Below are 7,213 nucleotides of genomic sequence, written 5' to 3' on the forward strand. Positions count from 1 at the left end.
GCGTGGGACCCATGGCCATCAGTGCAGGGTAGTCTTTAGTAGAAATGCACCATTTTCAAATTGTGAATTGATTTAAAGGAAAGGCGCAGTAATGGTCACACCTCTATGTGGACACCTGAACCATACCATGAGGGAGGGGACTAGACCCCGCAGTGGGGGTGCAGTGGTTACGGCGCTCGACTACTGCGCCCAAGGATATGGGATCGAATCCCAGCCACAACGGCCGTTTTTCGGCGGAGGCGAAAAACAAGGTGCCCGTGTGCTGTGCGATGTCAGTGCATGTTAAAGAATCCCAGGTAATCGAAATTACTCTGTAGGCCTCCACTCCATCGTCTCTCAATGTTGAACCCTGTCAATCTAATCAAGGAATGGATTGGGCTGGGAGTGAAAGAGATAAGGAGGTGCCGTGTGGAGGGCTCTGGACGACTTTCTGCTGTCTGGAGATCTTGCATTGACATCGCACAGTACACGGATGGATGCCTTTGTGCTTCACCTCTATTGAAATGCAGCTGCCATCATTCGGGTTCGAACTCGGGTACGTGGCCAAGCGTCTTGACCACTGAGCCACTGCGATGAGTCTCATTTTGGCTTTTGCGCAACACAACAGTTTATCCTTTCTGCTGTGAATGCCCAGTACACAAGGCGAATTAGCAGCTTTGAGATGCCGCGTGGGGCAATGCGTTCATGGTCACATCAAGTGTTGTAGGCAGTTATCACCCCTATTACCACCTGGAGGAATAGACCACGTGCCCGAAGTTATGCACTCATGAAAAAGCTTTTTTGTGACCTTTTTAAATTATCAGCTACCAAGTTGTGCTGTTGCCGTTACACAAATATACCTGTTATCCTCTTATTTCCTTACATGCATTCTTGTGTGTTTGTGTGCAAGGGGTGGGGGCACCTGTCTTTTTTAAGGCGCAGCTGTGCAGTCGAACCCTGGATACATTGAACTCGAGAAGGATCGCTAAATAGTTTGGCATATAAAAACGTGGCAATGAATAAGGTAACGAGTGAACTAAATGTATGGTGCACCCCTGCTACGGATGCCCCTTTTTACAGCGGCATGATCCTGCTGATGCACTCTAGGTCTAGCCGCCTTGCATTGATAGCACCACGCACGTTGCTTTACAACTAACCACTGCTTAGCATAACAGGCCTAATCGTGTTTCCGGTTTATAACAAGCACAATAACCTTTCATTAAGATCAAAGTACAGTTGGTTTTTGCAACGTCTTTGACAAGGTTAACGAAGCAAGTGTGGCAAGCTCTGCCAGTAGTGTTTCGCCATCTAGTCTCTTCAACACTGATTTTCCCGCACAGAAACAGTGCTGCGCGTTAATTTGCATCATCGCCAGACTGGATTTGCATCATCGCTACCCTCAAGCCACATTGCTAGGTTCTTTACGTCGTGAGTCATGTGATTCATGTGACTAGCGTGACCAGTAGGTACCCAAGGGCCACGCCCAACACTGCTCGTCGGGCGAGAAGTGATCACGAAGTACCATGAGGAAAAGTGGCACTTGCAGGAGTGCAGCGTGCCATTCGATATATCAGATGTTGCATTGACTGGAGTTCAATAAATGCGTTCACTAGTGCTATACTTTTGCTTTGGATGTCTAAGGTGATTATTCGGCTGTTTGATAAAAGCAATAATTCAATATATCCGAGATTTACTGTATTTCGTAACATATTTCTTTGGCATTGATGTCCACCAAAATTTCCCCCACACTGGTTTCAATTCTAAGGAAACCCTTGTATACAGTATTTGTAACCTGCACTACATATCAGAAAAGACTTATACATACTTCTGACGAATGTAAATGTACCAACGTTTGCTAGTCTTGATGTTTAAAGAAACATGATAAGTTCTGATGTTGCAAATTGCAAATAGATAAGCGATGGGTGCTGGAAGCAGTAAGGTCATAAACTTGGAACTATGTACTGTCACTTCCTTGTTATGCATTTTGTTAACTAAAAACGTGGACCTGATGAAAGTGGTAGAAAGAGCAAATAAACCTTCCAAGAAACCGAACATCACATTTAATGCCAGAATATCATTGACCTAAACTGGCCCAGCTGTATTAATGATCTGGGGTGAAATGTGGTGTACTTTCCGAGTTCGGGACTCGTGGCAGGGTGCATGTCCTTGATTGCAGAGGATTACTTGATAGAGATGGAGTAGGATTGGTAATCATTGAAGGAATAGCGGCACAGAGATAATTTCCAGTATCGAAGCATCAGCATTCGTGATGGAGCTTAGTAAAAGATGCAAAGTAAGGGTAGTATATGCCCATTGAACAATGTCAAATCATGTAGACATGGGTGTTGAGAACTTCTGAATGGCAGTTGGGCAAAGCAAGCTTCATATTTAGTCATGTAATGAACCCACTTTTCTGTAAGAGCACTTGACACCAGTTAGATATCAGATAGGTTCATTACGCGAGGAAGAAAAGGTCTGACAGATAATTTCGTGAGCTTAAATTTTGTTTAAAGAACAGGAATCATTACAAGTGAAGAATAAGCGATTATATCGCTGTTTTTTCATGCCGCGCATCAAGACATGATTGTGACGTCATAGCCATCTCTCGGATATTGAAACTGGAGAGAAAAGAAAATTCAGTAAATTATTTAGCGATCGTAAGCCAAAACTGCGTGCAGATCGATATACAGTAATCACTTACGCATCATTAACAAGAAGAAAAATGTGACCACAATTTAGCGTCTATTGTCCTTTAAGACACGCAGTTTGCATATATATATATCAAGAGCGAGGGCGTATATATATGCCCTCGCTCTTGATCACGTTCTACGTGACGCTGGCGGTAACAAAGGACGTTCCACGTCCGCCGCTATGGTTGAGGGTGGCGCTGGTGAACACTCTCAAGGTTCGTATACAGACAACATAAATACCCAAGCAAGTAGCAGGGGGACAGCGGCCGACATAGCTCAGTTGGAAGAGCACCGGACGCGATATTCGGAGGTCGTGGGTTCGGTTCCCACCATCGGCACGTTGTTTTTTCTTCTACTTTGTGTTTAATTATATTTCCCCTAAACAGATTACATTACTAATTTCTGTGATTATCCAAGTAAACATTAAAAAGATACATAAAGTACCATCCCGAACGCTTTCCTTGGCCTCGCCGACTGTTGGCTTCTTTCCTTCACACACACACACACATATATACCGGGTGTCCCAGCTAACGAACCAAGGGGTACAAAATAATATATTTGAGGTAGGTCAGTGAAACCAATTGCATTCAACTGCCAGCCTCCTTGGGCACTACAAGCAATTTTTTTTTATTTTGCAATTACTTAATTAGCTAATTATGTTAATTTATCTAATTTATTAAATATCGACTTTAGACCAAACATGTAAATTGGAAAGTTGTAGAGCACCTTCAGAAACCCCCATTTCATTAATTGTGATAAAGAAAGTCTCACGTGTATCGTTTTTTCCGGGCTCAGAAGAAAGCCCGCGAAATACAAATAATGCCACGTGACTAGTGCATTTGTGCGCCGCGATTGTGGTGCTCTCAGTCGTGGTTTGAGCGAACGAAATCAGCTGCGGCCGTGTCTTCTTGGCCCCGTTAAAGCGGCAGGCCGATATGCCTGCGATGGCTTCTTCGCCCGTGTCAGACAGCCGGCCCACGTGACGGTGCAGTAGCAGCCAGAGCGGCGAGCCGACACCACCGACATTCTAACAAGGCCTCCTTCTCTCCCATCAGCGAACGTCAGGACAAACGAATGAGCGATAAGGTATCAGCCACTGAATCTGCCCATACAGGCTTGGGTAAAGGGGCGAGATGACATCATGTGACTCGACTAAAATTAGCGCTGCACCTTCATTTGCCGGTTTTTTATCGCCATCCGCCTGTCGTGATGTAGGCTACTGCGGTGCGCGCAGTAGCCTACATCACGATATTTAAAAAAATAGAGAAAGGCAAAATGTACCAGCAAATGCAGACAGACACACACACATGCAAGACTGCGCGCGCGCGCGCGAACAACCAACAGTCACACAGACACCCACAAAGACACAAATAGACAAGCACACGTAACAACGTAACAACGCATTTCTATGACAAAGCCAAGTCAGACCTAAAAACAAAGTAAAACATGCAGTCGCAAACTAAAACCGATAAAACAGCCAAAAAGCCAAAAACCTCAGTGAATAAAATTGGTTTGCTAGGTGTGTGTGTCTGTCTTTGCATTTGCTGGTATAACCTTTTCTTCATCATTCGGCCTTCTTAGTACTGCAAGCACCATTTGGCCTCAGTGATAATCTGAGATTTAAGCAGTTTTTGCCCTGCTTGGGTCTTTGCTGGTTGTGTGAACACGTGCTATCTTGGATCGCTTTGATATCTGTTTTCACTTTTCTATATATGGGGGGTAGGTACAGTTTCCCAAATAAAACCAGTTGGAAGTTTGCGCTCTGTCCTGTCGTCACGCCTCTTTCTTCTTCTACTTATTGCACAAGTTTATTTCCTTTTGCTAGTATGAACCAACTCGCCCAGAAGAAAATACTTATTGATCTATAAAATCAGTTGGTGTCATCCGCTCAGTGATGAAAACCGGAATTCGTTGACATTAGAGATCCTAGACGTTCTTATGGGACGATAGCTGTGGGAGCACGAACTTGAAAAAGTTTTTTTTTTTTTTTTTTTTTTTTCAAGTTAGATATCCCGACTGCGGTGGACGCGTTTTGATAGAGGTGAAACGCAATTAAGGCACCCGTGTACAGTGCGATGACAGTATACGTTAAGGAAAGAACCCTTGGTAGGCGGAATTTCCGGTGCCCTCTACTACGGCGTGTCTCACAGCCCGAGTCGCTTTGGGACGTTAAACCCCACAAACACGCTAGCAGCGCATGACAACCAAGCATTAACTAAGCTCCACCTCCGGTATAGAATGCGAGACATTTGCACAGTACAGATCAATACACCACCCTCTACTTCTACAATTAAGACCGAAATATCTATCATATGCTCGCTTTACTTCTGACGAGCGTGAGTAATTCATTCGATTCGTGCTTTTTTGATAGTGCTAACGGGCAACACTTCGCTGGCGGGTGCGATACGCTGGCGACACGCCGTAAAATAACCATCTTCTGTTTATGTTTATTTCGGTGCTGCCTTAACCACGAAACCCGTGAGCGATAGAGCGAAACCAGCAGCGCACACCATCTGCTGCAAAAGAAGCAGGTGGGGAGCGAGCAGTTTAGAGAGCAGTAGGGAGCCAAAATGTTGCGGAGAGCAGTGAGTGGGCGCGCCCCTAATGGCTGCGGGAGTGCGTAACCACTAGGGAGAAATGCTCCCATTACTTCCGCGGCAATTGGGAAGGCCGAGCACGCACTCTTTTTGATACCGGCCATGACTAAACAGAAAAAAACGTCTTTCTTTTTTTTTTTCTCAAACCTGTTAAGGACCAGTGGATCCGAGCACAATATCATTATTTCTGGTACCCAAACAACCAGAAAGAAGTGGAGAGGTCGGCCGGCGGTAAAGAGACCCTGGCCTGCTACTACACACATGGGGAAGGGGGGAAGAGGAAGTTAAAGAAGAGTTAAGGTGTGAATGAAGGGTGATGATGTGATAGCACAAAACAACCCGAAAATCGGCAGGTTGCAGGGACTAGCAGAAAACCAGTAAGCAGTCTTCCGGAAGCAATGCAACCAGTGTGTTAGGTTATTGCACGAGCAGAGGAGTAGTTAGTATTCTACCGGGACCAATACATAAGCCGGCAATCAATAAATGCCCTGCTTGAACCTGTACAGCTAGCATAAAGCCAGCATGTTTCCGGAGGGGGGTAGGTCACCGCTGTTTGAGAAGGGAGGGGCTAGCCTGTCACCGGAGGTTGCACATGTTGTAGGCCGTCATTGCACCCGCCACCGTTTCGGTTGCGGACGACGGCTGTTGCGACGCGCATCTTTCTCTCTCCCTCTTTCCTTTCTTTTCTATTTTATCCTGCCCGCACGCGGTAGCGAAGGTGGCTCAGCTACAGAGTCAGTGGCAGGCTCGTACATTTATTTTCCTTCTTCCTTCAGTCGCAACAAGAACATGTACCAGCATGTTTCCTGCTGACGGCCGCAAAGAAGCAGTACCAGCCAGTCGGTTGGTTATAACAAGTTTTCAGGGGAGAGCTGGGAGAGTTGTCTCGGTGTTTCACATTTGCTAACTACACGCACTTGCCGGAAGTATGGTCGAGATGTTTTTAATGTTCTGGGGCTCAAAGAGGACTTGAAGAGTCGGTGGTCGGCATCCTTGTTTCAGAATGGTGTGCCTGCTGTTGCTGCCTTGACCCAGTTGATGAGCTTACGCTGATCGTATGGAACATTCTTAAACATCGCTGCCTCCCACTGCTCAAACGATACGCATAGCGTTTTTAGACGTGGTCGTTTACCACATGGGTTCCCATGTAAAGTGGAAGAGTGTTGGTCGGTTATCGCACTAGAGAAAGTTATCATTACATTAATTAACGACAAACAAACTACATGTGTGCGGTTTGGGATATTAGTGCATGTATCGTTCGGCATGACATGCCTTCTTCCGTGGTGCGGATTTTATGAGCTGAAGATTGCAATCTTCTGTTTGGTCTTGGGCCTCTCTCTATAGCAGTACTGTGGCGAAAGCTAAGAGGTGATGAATGCGGTCCACTCGGTTGGTTAATGGTCTAGCTAAAATGTTCGTCGCCTCGTTTATATATAGGTCATTGTGTCCGCAGCAAGGTGTGAACTCGGTGCGCGCCAGAAAAATTGGAGGTCATCCGAGCCCACGAACACTGCTACACCAACTCCTGCTCGATAGAAATCTATCTCGAAGGAGAGCGCATTCAGCAGGTTATGAAGATGCGGATCCTAGACATCAGTATCCAATGCTCCATCAGAGTAAATTTCACACTTCAAACTCTAGAGATAACCATGCACCAAGCAGATCACAGAGCATCACCGTGGAGGAAAAAGGAGATGAGAGAAGACACTCTCCATTCGTTCAAGCACTTTTCTTCACTAGAAATGCCTACCAATTACCGTACCACACACTGTGGGTAAAAGTCGGTCGGGATCACTGGCTACTTTTCCAGACAGTTCTTCATTACCTTACCACAGACGGTGGGAGAATGTTGGTCTAGATCACTGGCTACCTCGTTTCCGCGGATAGATACATTTGTATAGAGTCGATTTGTTTCGTGGGTTTAGCCTAGCTGTTACAACGTGGAAG

Source organism: Amblyomma maculatum, chromosome 8 (assembly GCF_055883805.1).
Source record: "Amblyomma maculatum isolate TAMU_Amacu chromosome 8, ASM5588380v1, whole genome shotgun sequence".
Classification (NCBI taxonomy): domain Eukaryota; kingdom Metazoa; phylum Arthropoda; class Arachnida; order Ixodida; family Ixodidae; genus Amblyomma; species Amblyomma maculatum.